The following is a 15,658-nucleotide window of genomic DNA, read 5'->3' on the forward strand; positions in this document are numbered from 1 at the left end:
TAATGAGCTATGCCTAATAAGGACCATTCAAGTTATAGCCTTGGCAGAAGAGCAATTGAACAGATTTCCTTCCCAATTTTCCTCTTGGGAGCTGGAAGTTTTAAAGCTGGGCCTTATTGACATATGCACTGGGGTTTACATTTGCCATAAACACTAGAAAAACAAAACAATGTCCACTTAATTTCAAGGCTGCCAGAAACGGTGCAGCTGACCTGTTTCCCAGAGCTGCAGCCGTACATCTTTTCCTTCTCCAGTGTCACCGATCCATGTTTGAAAGCGGTCTCCATTATGGTCTTCACCAGGAGCAAATACTGACTCTGGGGATGGTGACAGGGAGTGATCTTTATGGTGTTTCCAGTGACGCTCCCCCCACCAGCATCCCTCGGGTCCCCGGGCACTAGATACCCTAGCCTGGGGCATCTACCCCATACCCATGAGTAGACACCTTTTCTCTTCCTCCCTCTTATCCCACCCCTACAACAAAACTTCCATCTTGTGTCGCGCATTCCTGGCCTTGCCAAGTACCTGGCTAATGGGATAAGCTGAAGCTGCCTGTACTGTGCCAATGGGTTCTCCTAGCCTGGGGATTACTCAGATGCCTTCAAAGGCAGGTGGGCAGCAGGGTGTGAAGCAGGGGAATGCCGTAATCGGGAAATCTTGGACTGATGGCATCTTGGGTAGCAGCCAAAGTTCCACCTATAGGGATTGTCTTAGTCCATTTTATGTTTCTATAACAGAATTGCTGAGACTGGGTAATTTATAAAAAACAGAGACTTATTCCTTATAGTTCTGAAGACTGGGAAGTTCAAGGTTAAGGGGCCTGCATGTGGTGAAGGCCTTCCTGATACATCATCTCATGGCAGAAGGCAGGAAGGGCAAGAGATCACACATGTGAGAGAGAAAGGGAAGGCGAGTTAGCTCATCCTTTGATCAGGAACCCACTTCTGCGGAGCCCACACGCCCTAATCCCCTGCTAAAGTTCCCACCTCTGAACACTGCTGCACTGGGGCTGAAGTTTCCAGCACATGCATATTGTTACGAATGCACACTCCTGACCTCCTGAACTGGCACCTGTCTGGGGGACACACTGAAAACCAAACAGGGATTTAAATTTGATTCAAAATGCAGGTGACTGTAGCTTGCTGCCCTGGATCAAAGTGTTAACCTTTTGTTTTAATTGATCAGTAAAAGAAAAGGCAAGGTCCTTTTTTAAGAACCCAAGTTTGGTGTTTTGAGGGGAGGGGCTGTATGAGATAAAAATATGGTGGGTGAAATGTTTAGCTGTGGTCTTCACTGAAAATTCCATTAGAGCTAATGAAGTTTCATTAAAGTTTGTTTTGATTCAGATAGTGGAAGGCAGCCCCGGCAGGCCATTGGCCATCATGGTTCTCAAAGGCTTAGGGCTATTACATATATGGATAGAACTTTGGAGCTGGAATCTGTAATTCTGTTGTTAGTTCTGGGGCCAGAAATAGAAAACTATGCCTTGCTGGGGGAAAAAAAAGACCATTGCCCTAAGACCAGAAGGCAGATAAGAGTAGCTTGTGGAGTTTTATTAGGGTCAGAAGCCTCAGAACTAAACTTCTAGATTTTGAAATGTTTGGGGTAAGATTTATAGGACAATATCCATGATTGGTAATCTCTGTAGTGAGATAAAGTACTACTTGTATAATGTCAATCTTATAAAGTACTACTTGTATAATATAAATCCTATTTTTTCTAAGATTTAATAAACAAGAAAAATAATGATAACAATTTTAAATGCATAGGCACTAAAAATAAAATTAGTTGAGTATCTACTCAGTGCCAGACACTGTATTACATGCTAACTTAATCATTATAAGAACATTTTAAGAAGGAGGTATAATTATATACAGATGTGGACAATGAGGACCAGAAAGATTAAGAAATTTGTGCAAATCACCCAACCAGTAAGTGACTCTAGGGACCATGGTCTTTCCACTTTGGTTTTTATGGAAATAACAGTACACATGGAGTGGATGTTCAGGGCTCTGGAACTTCAGTTAGAAAGGGAAGAAACTTGACTTTTGTTTGATCTATGTCAGTCTAACAATGTGGTCATTCATGTTCTGAACCAAAATTGGAGTAGGTAAAAGATTTTTTATAACACTTCTGGATGCCTACCAGGTAAAAAGCAAATTCTTAAATAGGATCTAGAAGGTTCTTTGTTGTCTAGTTCCCAGCTAAAAGTCTAGCCCATCTCCCCCCTCACATACCTGCAGTCTACCCACCCCTAACTAGCTTCTCAGACTTCTGGGCTTGTGTCCATTTCCCCTTGCTGGGTGTACCCCAAGTTTGCCCAATGTATTCCCACCCACTTTTAAAAACTCAGCTTGGGTCATCTCCTCTGTGAGGGTATTCTGGTCCCTGCACCCCTCACTTTCCAGTCTGGCAGACAGAATTAGTCACTCCGTTTGTGCCTTCATAACCCTGTTGCATACTTCTCCTAGAGGTATTATTGCATCATGTGACAATGTGTGTTTGAGTCTGATGCAGTCTTCAGAGATCTATTATTTTAAAAAAAATACTTATGACTATACAGTGCTATATTCTATGAGCTACCACCTAGTTTAGGCTCTAACCAAATATTTCCAGACTCTAATCAAGAATGCACAATCCAGAGGCAAAGAACTTGTGTTATTCATATCCCCATCAATAACAGGTACTTTGCCAATTAACATAGTTAATGTTGGTATTGTTTCTTTCACTGGCGAAATTAGTGGCATGCTGATTAACATGGTGAAAATTAGAAATGGGACCTCTGATGAATATAAAGATATTCAAGATAAATGGATTTGTTCAAATAGTTCAGAGACTCTCCACTCTTATATGAATAAGGAATCCATCTAGAATTATAACCTGTACCCTTAGAATGGTGCCTTCTGGTCTTGGGTCCAGCCATGATCTCTGGAAGATTCTGGTTTTCTGATGCCAGCTATGCTGACAACAGAATCCTGCCTCTAGAGTCCTGGAAATTGTCTTGTGAGAAATTTGTATGCAAGGCTGTATGAACTGCTTTTTTGCTGGCTTACTAATAAATATTTAGTTAATCAGTGTCTGTATGTGCAGCAGAATTTGGCTGGTGTCTTGCTTTGGTCATAGCCGGGTAACACGCATGTGGAGTTGACCAGTCCCAACATAACAGTTTCTCGGTGGCCACCATTTGCTGTCTGGCTTAGGTCAGTTTCCCAGCCCCACTCCCTAGAGTGTGAGGGCAAAAACTCACCAAAGTTATGTATGTATTTGTGAAATGGTTGAAAATAGTCACCTGGGAGACAGATGTAGATGTCAAAATACCAGCATTTCAGGGACTAAGGACGCACCGTAATTGAAGTCAGAAAACCAATGGTTGAAGAACCATGGTTGAAAACCATGCCTGAAGGAGTGCCACTGTATCCCCAGTGTCACTGTTGTGCAGACTCAGTTTCTGTGAGGATCTGACAGCCTCCAGGGCTCACACCTTACAAACTCACACTATCCAACCCTGAGCTGGGACCCTTGGAGCAGGGCCACCTGCTCACAATCACCTGGGGGACTTGTTACAAATGCAGACTCCTCATCGTATTCCTGACCTCCAGAGGGGGCACCTGTTCTTATGGAGCTCAGGTGTCCAGATGTTGAACAAGTTTTCCAGGTGGTTCTTATCTATTTAGTCACAACTTAATTCTTCAGGGGAAACAAACTATTGCATTATTACATTAACTCTTCATGCTGATTGTAAAAACACATCCCAGAAACATTGATGGGGGAAATGTGCATCTTAGAATAAAGGCAAACACAGTATCACATCTGCCTAGATAATATACCTGTATTTTAACCAGGCCCTCATTGCCTAAACTCAGATGCAAGGTGACTGTGGGGTTTCTTTTCCTGTTCTGGGACAAGCCAATGGGGGATATTTGGGGGCAGACAAGTCTCTTCAGGGCCCCTCCAATCATATATCAAGCTGGTTTGATCTCTGGGTCACAGACTTGAATATTTTCCCCTAGTTCCTAAGACATGAAGGATTGTCTCTTCATTTTGAGATATAAATACTGAAACAATGAATGAGATTAAACAACCTTTCCAAAGCCTCTTTCTAATGACATTCAGTGGTAAGGCAAAACACACAGCGGTGTGTTCCAACTCAATTAATTCACCAGTGAAGATCCAAGACCTTCCCTGGGCTCCATCGTGGAGCATTCTGACAGATAAATTCCTGACCTAAATAGTTGCTTTCCTTTAAAATTCATAAAGGCAGGGCAGAACAGAACAGAGCACTGAGTGCAAATAAGTCTATCCACTGGGAGTTCTTACATCTCCTGTTTGCTTCCTCAGGGAATTAACAAGGGATTCTTTGAAAAGCAAGGTAGCAATGGGATACTTCCCCTTCACAAGCAAAACTTTTCAACATTTCCAGTTTTCTTGTCCTCCTGGTCAGTCGTGCATTACTGGGGCTGTCCGGTGTGCAGCACAGAACTGATATGGACTGTTGGGAGGGCTGGGAGAGGAGCACTAAAGAAACAGAAAATATGGTTTCAACACTCGAGAAAGAGAAGTTCTAGTTTAGGAGACAAAAAGCACCCCACAAGCAAGAGGGGCTAGCACCAAGTGAAACTCCAGAAAGCATTTGCTCATCTCTCCATTGATTAATCTGCCGATGGCCGTGTCCCATAGTTGGGTCAAGTCAGCCACAGAGGACGTGCTGGAGGGTGACGGGGACCAGCATTCCAGGGTTAGTATCCAGGGTCAGGCGAAGATACACAGTAGAGAAAGCTAGCCGGTCAAACGCCAGCAGGCAGCAGCAGAGGCCCAGGTAGTGGGGCCACAGTCTTTGGGATCCCTAAGACCTTCCTATTTTTTGCCACTTCCAGTTGTATCATGCTAGGTCGCCTCCCTGAGCCTGTCTCCTTGGCTATAAAAATGGGATCATTAGCATTGCTTTGAGAATACAAGCAATGCTTTGAGCATAAAATAAAATAGTAAATAATGCTACCTCATAGCATTGCTTTGAGTATAAAATAAAATAATGTGCAATGCCTGGTACAGAGTAGATATCAAATAAATGTGCAGTTTTCCTTTGGAGTAGAGAGTGGCTGAATGAAGCTGGTGAGAGAAGGGGTTGAGGTCACTGGACAAAAGAAAGGGAACCTCCAGTGTTTCAACTTCATACTGCTTCCCAGGAGATTCGATTCACGTCTTCGTATAGAAGCTTTTAGTACTAGACCAGGACAACTGGTCTAGTCGGTTATAATTTATATTGTGCTGAAAATAGTAAGTGGAAAGATGTATATGGTTATACATCTGGTGTATAACAATGGTTAATAACAGTAGCAAAGTTTTTAGTCCCTCTTCTATAAACAAAGTGTAAGCATAGTGAATTCAAATTCAGTATCTGAAATGTAAATGGTTTCTCAATTCAAAACACATTGAATTCTGAAAAAAACAAAACAAAAACCAGGAGACCTTACTGGCTGCGGTGCTGTTGGTGATCTTGAGCAGTCAAAATTATCAGACACCCACGGGTTTCAATGAACGAGCTGTCACTGACACTGTGGCCTCAAAGATCCCAAGATATAAATATAATTGGAAAGCAAAGATGAAAGAAGACCCCAAAAGGAAATAAAATGACTATGTTATTAGTTAAGTCAGTGATTTCTGATGACAGACGGCACATTGAAAACAATCACACAGCTCTCGTTTGGCGTGTACTGCGTGTGGCAGGGCACAACACACTTTGGACAGTGTCTGGGAACCCTTTTCCAGGTGGAGGGGAGAAGAAGGTTATGTCCTTCACGTTTTCACTCTGTTTTATAGAGAGCTCTGTCAGTCGGGGAAGCAGATGACACAGGCAAATTGGGATGATTTGGCAAGCGTTTATTTACGGAGTGACTATTTGGGGCTGTGTGGGCCGACAGGAAGCACAAGAGATGGTGTGATAGCTCAGGGCTGGAGGGATCAGCAGAGCTGCTACAGTCCTTAGGCCTGGAGCTTGGAGAGGAGGAAGCAGCTGCCCGAATCTGGAAGGAGAGTCCCACAGAGCAGGCTGCCTTGAGGGAAGATGTCATCTTCAAGGGGAGGAACAGTGAGCCAGAGGTGGCCTTGTAGGGCCAGAGTCAGGGGAATAAACGTACTGATGTCACTTCCTCCTTCCCTCCATTTTCTTGGGGGGGCCTCCCATTGGCCAAACCCAACCAGAAGGCAGAGGGTTGGGGGCCCACTGAGGCAGCCCATGCAGCCTTCCAGGCAGAGAGCACAGCAGAGAGCGATCTGTGGGGGCAAACAGAAGGTACCTGACACAAATCAGAGGCGTTGGGTGGAGGTAGAGGCAAGCAGGAAAGGGAGAGCTAGAATTTAGTTGGCGTATTAGCTGCCATTAAAAAAAATACCACAGACTGGACGGCTTAACTGAAATTTGTTTCTCAAAATTCTGGAAGTCAGAAGTCCAAGACCAAAGGGCCGGCAGGTTTGGTTTCTCCTGAGTCTTCTCTCCTTGGCTGGTGGGTGGCTGCCTGTTCACTGTGTCCTCAAGTGGTTTTGTCTCTGCGTGTGCATCCCTGGTGTCTCTTATTAGGACAGCAGTCTCATTGGCTTAGGACCCTGCCCTTTTTATTATTTCATTTAACATTAATTATTTCTTTAAAGGTCCTATCTCCAAATACAGTCATATCGGGGTTAGGGATTTAACATATGAATTTAGGAGGCACGGTTCAATTTATAAGAGTTTGTTATAGGGTTTATACCACCATAAACCTTTTTCTTTTCTTTTCTTTTCTTTTCTTTTCTTTTCTTTTCTTTTCTTTTCTTTTCTTTTCTTTTCTTTTCTTTTCTTTTCTTTTCTTTCTTTTCTAAAGGCTGGTCAAGTGAAGCAGTGGGAGTAGAGAAGGAATAAAGGAATCTGTAACTGGTTGTGATCAATTGGTTGTAAATACCATTGCCATAAGCCCTTTCAATGGTTGCTATGAGTATATGGGTAATGGGAGTAGCCAGCAGAACTTCCAAAACCTCTCATTTTTGTTTGACTGCCCATTACATTATTTCTCTCAGTCTCCTTTTTCTGGTATTTAATGTTTATTTCTACCCTCTGACCACAGGAACTCTGACCTGGGTCATTGATTTCCAAGTGTCACATCCAGAGAACTGCGTCCTGTGCATAACTTTGCTTTCTCGCCAGCTGCATGCATCAACAAACCCCCTTTTTACTAAATCTTACTAGTAAAATATGAGTTGGGTTTCTTCCACTTGTGTCCCCAAGTCCGGACTAGTCCTGACTAGGGATAGAGGGCATTTATTTGTGAGAATTTTGTTCTAGTCACATTTTAGTGGGATAGAATTAGAAATGTCTCAATCGAGATTTGAGGCCAGTTTTCTAAAATAGCAACAGTCTAGCAGATGGGTCTGCCCCTGGAAGGCATCTACGGGGCCAGGGAGGGTTACAGCACCCCTATTTAGTGGCCAGCCAACCATGATATTTCTCAACAGTCACCTTTAGAAAGCTATATCAAGTACATACAACAGCATCACTTTTTGCATTCGGAAAAAAGAAAAAGCGCAATGAAAAGGGCATTCACAGGATCACTCAGGTATCCGGGAAGGGTTAATGATGAATCCCTCTGGCTGTTTATTTAACCACACTCCTTGTTCTCCGGGAGATGGGTGGGTTGAAGCCAGGATGTTCTGGAGACAAGAGCGGCTCAGTCAACTCTCCTATAAAACGCCTTGAATGCGTTGCCTCAGAGGCCGTAGACAGCTACTGTGCTAAATTATTCACCCTGACTTTTACTGGGTACCTTCCTCCCATTTCAATTACTTGGGATTTTTATAGAAAATTGGCTGTGGGAATTTGACTGCTCCAACTGCCTGGTAATAATCTGGTCTGAATAGTAAACTCAGCATGGTTGATTCTGGGAAGAGCCAGAGCATTCTCAAAAGAATTCAAGAGGAAGAGGAGCTGTCCTCAGCTGCGGAGAAAGCTAGGAATCTATTTATACAAGCCGATGCTATTTATTTGTGAGAATTGTGTGCTATTTACATAGCCGGAGGAAATAATTAGAAACGTCACTTTTAATCCAGATTTGAGGCTAGTTTTTAAAAATAGCAACCCACCTTTTCACAAACGCTTCTACCACTCTGTAGAGGGGCCATGAAAATGCTTTCCAACATCTGTATTATAGAGAAATGGTGGTGCATAGACACACAGTCCTGCACACAATACTAACAGCTCAGCCAGGTGCTTACTCCGTGCCGGATACTGTACTTTGTTTATGTTCATTCTTTTATCTGCTGCTAACAACAATCCAATCAGGTAATGACTGTGTTAGCGCCATTTTGCAAATGAGGAAACTGAGGCTCAGAGAGGTTAAGTTACAATGGTGAATTTAACACAACTTGTAAGTGGTAGTTTGATTTCAGAGTCTGGTTCTTCACTGTAAGCTAAAATACTTCAAAGTTAGGCTATATTTGAAGCAGAGAAGAATAAATATCATATTCTTTGATTAGTTTTCTTATATTCCATAGTTAATGCTAATCACTCTGTGAGTTTTCTTTCATTAATATAGTGTCAATAGTGCCAATAAATATAAGGAAATTGTTTTGGGTCCTCCCCAAACTCGTGACCTTGTATTTCACACTGTGGGCTCAGTCTCACTTGACTCCTATGCAGAGTGATTATGCCCTGATAGGAGAACTGGAGGGCGTGTAAGCTTGAGGGCAGAAAGTGTGAACCTGTTTTCAGATGTGCCTGCTGGCCAGTGGGGTTGCAAGCCTCACCCTTAGGGCAGAGAGAGCCCTTTGCACAACTTGGTTTGAGGATGGGAGGCCAGTGACAAGAGAGAGCTCAGTTAGAGTTTCCGAACTTTGCTCTTTTTCTGAATCCCCCCCAGAACATGCACCAGAGCCCTGGGAAGATGAAGTAGTAAAACCAAAAGATCCAGGAGCCTTTTCACGAGTCTGCATGGGAGATTGCCAGCAGCAGGCAGTGTAGCCCAGCGTGGCTGCACTTCAGTGAGGGGACTGACGGAGCACAGGCCAAGGAGGCCAGCGTGGCTCTGAAACAGGGCTGGGCGGAGTCAGCCAGGCTGGCCTAGATCTGGCACTGAGAGGCAGCAGTCCCTAAGCAGGAGAGAAGGTCCCACATCGCAGCTACAAGAACTTGCAGAGGAATGGTGCTCTCTGTCCACAGCCAAGTCATCTCCGAATATACCCAGGAGCTTCCACAACTACTTGGGAGAATTTTGATGGACTTAGACTTCCCCAAAATACATGGAGTGGGTGGATTGGAGTGAGGTGAATATTACCCTATTGCCATTAGTGAGATTCTGATGGTTTAGGCTTTGCTTTTTTTATTTTTTGGTGAAATATGAAAAGAAAGACAAATAAGTCTCTTACCAACCTGGACCTCACCCTCTTGGTTCTTTAGGAATGTCATTAGGTATGACCTTCTTATTCTCCATGTCCAGCATTTGGAACTTTCACTAACAGGGATTAGTGAGCAGAATAGAAACTTTTTTTTAACCTTTTTGAATAAGCAGATCTTTAAAAGTGTACTCAGTTCATTACAAAGAAATGTGGTTTGATGTTTATGGGAGGATCATAAGTATCCAATAGCCCATTGAGCAGCTATTAATCTAAAAGCACACGTTAACTGAATTTACCAATGTCCCATTCAGTTTGATTTCTACTCTGAAAATAAAATAATCAATTACTTGCATGCTATATAGTATCAATCAAATACCCCACTATATAGTAGCTGCGTAAAATAATATAGGAGGGCTGTCCAGAAAGTATCCAGCCACCCTACCCATGCAGCCATTGTATCCATGGCTGGATACTTTTTGGACAGCCCTCCTATTCTCAACGGACCCAAGTAATAGTACTCACAATATTTCATTCTCCTGGTATTCAAGTTGCTTTGAAGTTCTTTTTATTTTATGACTTTTCATCATGGGCAATTAGGGGAGATGTGAGCCCAGTGAGTCATCATTAGCAAGCCATAGTCTCCTTAGTATTCCAACTTTCACTCTTTCCAGTGATTGAAGATGTTACAGGGCTTTTATTTTTCCTAATGTACTTACCATGAGCCAGGTATGATAAATGGAGATGCAGAAATGAGCAAAACAAGGAGAATTCAGTCCTCCAAATAGCATATCTTGGAGCACCTGAAGCAATTAAGAGCCTACAAGTTCCTTATTTTAGTGCTTCAAGGACATTTGGGGAGAAAAATTTTAATCAAGACCTCAATGCCAATATTTCAAAATTGAACTGCAAATTCATGATATTGTGGCAAAAGATTCATGGAAATATTTCAGCTTCTTCTTAGGCTGTTCAATTTCCTGTTTAAGGGGGAAGAAAAAATAAACTGTCTCTTTTAATAGAGACACTACGTCAGGGCTCATATAATAATGAAAGCTAAAAAAGAATATAAAATGAACAGAGGTTGGCAAAATTCTTTTGCAAAAAACCAGATAATAAATATTTGAGGCTTTGCAGTCCACAGTCTCTGTCACAGCTACTCAGCTCTGCTGTTGCAGTGGCAAAAGCAGCCATAGGCAGTATGTAAAGGAACAGGCATGACTGTATTCCAATAAAACTTTATTTACAAAATTAAAAAAAAAAAAAAACAATGGAAGCTAAAAGTCCAGAACAGACAGTTCTAAAGCAATAAGAAAAGTTCCACTCAAACTTGATCTCCAGTGTTGTCCATGTCAGGGGGTGAGATGGCTTTGGGCTGGGGAGAGAGATGGAGGAGACCCGTGTGCCCGTGTGTGTGTGCGTGGGGAAGGGACAGACAGGCAGGGAGACCGCTTGGAGCATGCGCACCCTCACTGCTCCTGGTGCTTCTGCTCAATGTGAGAGCAGACCCACCATCTTGTCAGTCAGTGGCAGTGGCGTTCGCCTCTGCTGAGAGCGAAGTGCAACCTCTAATTCATCGCCCTTGAACTCAGGACCTCGTGGCCTTGGGAAAGACGCGGCAGCCCCATCTGGTACAGGAAGCAGGGCTCAGACTGCAGAGCTGCTGCTGCACAGTCACTGTGCATCACTCTTTCCAGGCACCCAGAGGAGCCCAGGTTTCCAAGCCTCTTCCCACCGAACTTGTGTCATCTACAGAGGCAAAAAAAAATTTTTTTTTAGAAAGCTGTAGTAATTCAAGGCCAACCAGAAGGACCCATCCCCATGAGGGTATTTTAATTTAGTTTCTGATGAAAATAAGGCCATTGCAGTGACATCATACAGCTATGTTTATCTCATCCTGCCATCTCCCTTTGGAGAGGGCTCAGTGCTTGTCCCCAGCCAAAACTAACAGCCGGGCCTCTTTTGCAATGTTAAGAAACCACTCTTTTATTTAGTGCTGAGAACACTTCTCTGAAGGAATGTTTCATAGAACTATGCTTAGCATCCTGTTCTTTTGTAGGGAAACAAATCCAGGATGGTTTTAAGGATGATCAGCTGTCACAGAGTCAAAGTTCATGCTATTAAACCAGGCTATTATTTCAGCAGATGTTTCATTTGGTATGTATTATAAGGACTCCAGATAAAACAATTAGGTAATTCTTTTCTCACTTCTCTTTCTGCCAATAACTAAATGCTGGATATTACAGTCCACATGACTGAGTTTATTCTCCTTTGTACAAAGCTATTAGTCATGTAACTTCTATTGAGCACCTACTGTATGTAAGCCTCTATTCTGGGTGGCCATGGCAAATGTAAAGCTGAAAAAGACATTCTTTTGCCTCTCTAGGAGAGACTGGGAAGATGTCACCACATATAAAACATCTGAGTGAATCATGTGACAATCACCATTAACTGAAGGCTCCTCTAGAAGTCAAGAGGAGGAATCTCAGAGGAGAGGAGTTTGAATTATATCTAAAATGATTTGGACTTTCCAAAGTAGGTGTGAGATCAGAAGAGTCACACGTAATTAATTATGCTGTGCAAGTGATTGGGGAATAGCCACATTCGCTGTGCCCATCCATCGTCAATGGATGCTGTGGTCTGTGAGTTTCAGCCGCCCTGCATAACCCAAAGAGGGCCACAGCAGATTTCAGTGTGCGTTGACCTTCTTTAGCAGAGACAAGGAGAACACTCCCTGCATCCCCTGTACCTCCTCTCCTGGTATGTACACAGGCGTTGATCAGGGCCCCCAAGAAGCCTGGCATGCCCTGGCCCCTGCTAGCAGTCTGATCTTTGAAAAGTTTGAGGGGTTCATGGCACTCTTGGGAAGATGCTGGTCACTGGTCCAATGGACACCTGGTCTCTGGAGCCCATTTCCCTTGTGGGGTCCTGTGCTCTCCCAGACAAGAATCCTGGCTGCCCTTCTGCCTCCTGGGCTGTGTTTTTCTTTGCATAGCTTCCCGCAGATAGGCAGAGGCCAGAGCACTGGATCCAGCCAAAACATGTCCTTGGCAGAGATGCCAAGACAGAGCTCTGGAAAGCAAAGGAAGTCTAGCAGATAACTGGCTTCCTCTGAAGGACACTGGAGGGTTTCGATTGCCTGCTGTGAGCTGTTGGCACCAGCGGGGGAGGGAAACCTGGCCCTGCAAACTGAGTCCCAGCTTGTCTGTGCTTCTCGGTGGCCCGGATGCAGCCAGACTGCGCACACAAGCGCACACACACCCCCACTCCAGCCCCAAGCCCAGCGCACATGCAGGTTGCGTGCAGGCTGGGTGCCAGACGCCGCAGGGCTCCCTCTCTGCGGTGTGGCATTTTCTAGAAACACAGCCAAACCATCCAAAAGGGATCTCAGTATGTTTGGGGAAGTGAATGAATGTCTCGAATTCCAGTTACATCTTCTACGATGCCACCACCCCTGCTTGGTATACAAAACACAAGTTTCTCAGTCCTTCACCCTTTCTATTTACAACGTGAGCCAGAATTTCACTGACTTAGGGCAAAGGACTCACCTGGGGCATTTGTTAAATCGGGCAAACACCCAGGCTCCACCCACAGATTCAGGTTCACCAGGTCTGGAAGGGAGACTAGGAATCTGCCTTTTTCACTGAGGCGCACGTGGGCCTGTGGCTCAGACCGCCAGGGAGGCCTGCTCTAGGCCAGGGAGGGATGAAGGGATTTGCCCTGATGTCTTTAAAAAGTAAACATACATTCTTTCTATTTACCCAAGCCTCCAGCAGATAAGAAATATTCCTTCCAAACACGGGGCAGTGTCTTCCCGATATCAGAATCACTTAGTTTGCTGCTACTCAGGAAGCTGAGGCGGGAGGATTGCTTGAGCCCAAGAGTTCAAAGTTGTAGTGAGTTATGATCTTGCCACTGCACTCTAGCCTGGGCGACAGAGTGAGACCCTGTTTCTTTAAAAAAAAAAAAAAAATGGGTGTGAAAATCCTACTACCTCTTAGGGACTATAAGCTTGTAAAACACTTAGAACCAGGCCTGCCTCCTAGAAACACTTAAAAAATGTTACCTGTTGTTATGCATTTTGCATTTTTCAGATATCTTTTAGAAGATCTTCTGGCTGGGGCTTGAATATACATTTAACTATGATGCTAGGATGGTAAGCTGTGTTCTTTTAGTCAACAAATGTTTACTGAGGCATAACCTTGTGCAAAGGCAGCGGGAAAAGACACACACTTTACCTTCATGGAACTGTTTGTCTTGTTGGGAGATATCATTTTATTTGTTGGTTTACTTGTCCAGAAACATACGAGGTATGGAATCTTTTCTGCTTTGCTCTCATGGCTGTAATCTCATTTCGACTCCAACAACAGCCCTGTGCAAAGCAGGCAGTCTGCAGTCTATGGAGGGGTGGTTTTCAATACTCAAAGGATTTAGGGGCTCTTTGAAGGCCCATAGAAGTCAATGGGAGTGGGAGATGAAGTAGATTTAAGGTTCTTTAAATCCTTTAAAGGTCTTCCCCACCTCCAACTTCCTCCAGTCAGAATATCTCTTTTCCAATCTATTTGAACTTTCTCCTTACGGCTGTAGTTGAATCAAGGTATTGCTACATATAGAGGGTGGTGTGGAAAAAGAGATCTAAGGTCTGGCTTTGTCCTGGGCAAGTTAGGACTTCTAAGGGGACTTGCCACAGAACTGATAGGTCAGGACAAGGAGGCAGAGCCTAAGGTCTTCTTTCTCAGGTCAGTATTTGCTTCCCTTTTGGTTTTTCTCAGTAGATAGGAGCCTGTAAGCAATTGAGACCCTGGTACTAGAGGGTAAAAGTATTTCTGAGCAAGCACCTGCTTCTTCACTCAGAGTCACGTACATAAAACCTGCAAGCACTGTGCTGAAATGAAGGAATAAAACCCCAGATTAAAATAAAATGCACTATAAATCTGAAAGATATACATTTATAAATACATGCTATTTAGGAATATTAAAAATAATTGAACCTCTTATTTATAAAATAAAAATTTTTAGAATAATTAATGCTTATCAGTATACTTGTTTCAGTGCACTGAAAATTTACTATTGAATTTACTTTAAAAACTAAATTTTTGTTGCAAGACCATAAGCTACTAAGCTTTAAATTTTGCAATTTTAAAGCAAACAGAAAATAATTTATAGTGATTAACTTCTGAACTTCGTGTCCATAACATCTTTTTCATTCCTATTGGTAGACATAAACACATTTTATGTTTTCTAGACTCTCAAAAACCACTTGTGCTGATCTGGGCCATTTGGTTGAAAGTATTCCCAAAGGTGCACTTATCACAATCATAAGCTTTAATTATTATTATTAACATAATAATAATATAATATCACCTCCATTATGTGTAAGACTTTTGCATCTATTATCTCAGAGATCTTGGCACTAGACTCCCAAATAGACTCTTTAGGCCTCTGTATAGGCCAGGAAACAGTTCCTTACATTAGAGAAGACTGGAAGCCTCCAAGGTTTGCATGGCTGAGAGCTCCAGGGCTGAGCACCCAGGGTCCCTGCTCCCTTCTGACTGTTCACTGGGCCCTGGGGCTCCCCTATTTCCAGTCCAGCTGCCACTTCCCTGCCTCACCTAGAGGACATGCTGTTCTGTCTCTCAAGCCCAAGAAGGACAACAGGTTGGCCCCTTGGTTTTCCTTCTTAGTCTTTGGTAGAGTTCATTTTGAAAATGCCAGCTTCTCTTTGCTGTGAAAGGGAAAATATAAGAAAATAAGTACAGACAATAAGAACAACAGAAGAGGGCCAGATGCGATGGCTCATGCCTATAATCCTAGCACTTTGGGAGGCCGAGGAGGGAGAATGGTTTGAGCCCAGGAGTTTGAGACCAGCCTGAGCAGGAGGGAGACCCTGTCTCTACAAAAAAAACAAAAAAAACAAAAAAAAAAACACCAGAAAAGCCAACAATTTTGCAAAGCACCTGCTTGGCTCCCATGGCCCATGGCCCACTATTAAATCAGTGGTTCAGATCTTCTGCTCCAGGCTTTCCAAGGAATGGCACCACATTCCTGGCGTATTTCCTGGTATTCTCTTTTCCTCCTGTTTGCCTTGTTTTATGTTATTAAAGTAATTGCCTCATGCTGGTCCTAGCAGGTCACTCAACTGCTACATTGATTCTAGGAATGGAAAATACTGGCCATCCATGGATTAGGGACAGCGTATGTAGTGGCTGCTGTGGGGCTGCTTAGATCTCCTTTCAGGACGAGGCACTATGTCATGTCCCCAGCTATAGGGAGTGTTGGCTGCTGAAGTGCTGGTCTGGGTCCCCCT

The 15,658-nt window shown here is 43.5% G+C and overlaps 1 long non-coding RNA gene across 1 annotated transcript in view; it reads left to right on the plus strand.

Moving 5' to 3' along the window:
* Positions 1 to 15,658, plus strand: part of LOC105867021 (uncharacterized) — a 33,327-nt gene that overhangs the window by 10,735 nt on the left and 6,934 nt on the right. The window contains exons 4-6 of the long non-coding RNA XR_012921765.1: positions 1,878 to 1,931; positions 11,411 to 11,508; positions 13,446 to 13,507. This is a non-coding gene — a long non-coding RNA (uncharacterized LOC105867021). The remainder of the gene's footprint in view (positions 1 to 1,877; positions 1,932 to 11,410; positions 11,509 to 13,445; positions 13,508 to 15,658) is intronic.

This window comes from Microcebus murinus, chromosome 11 (genome assembly GCF_040939455.1).
Source record: "Microcebus murinus isolate Inina chromosome 11, M.murinus_Inina_mat1.0, whole genome shotgun sequence".
Taxonomy (NCBI): Eukaryota; Metazoa; Chordata; class Mammalia; order Primates; family Cheirogaleidae; genus Microcebus; species Microcebus murinus.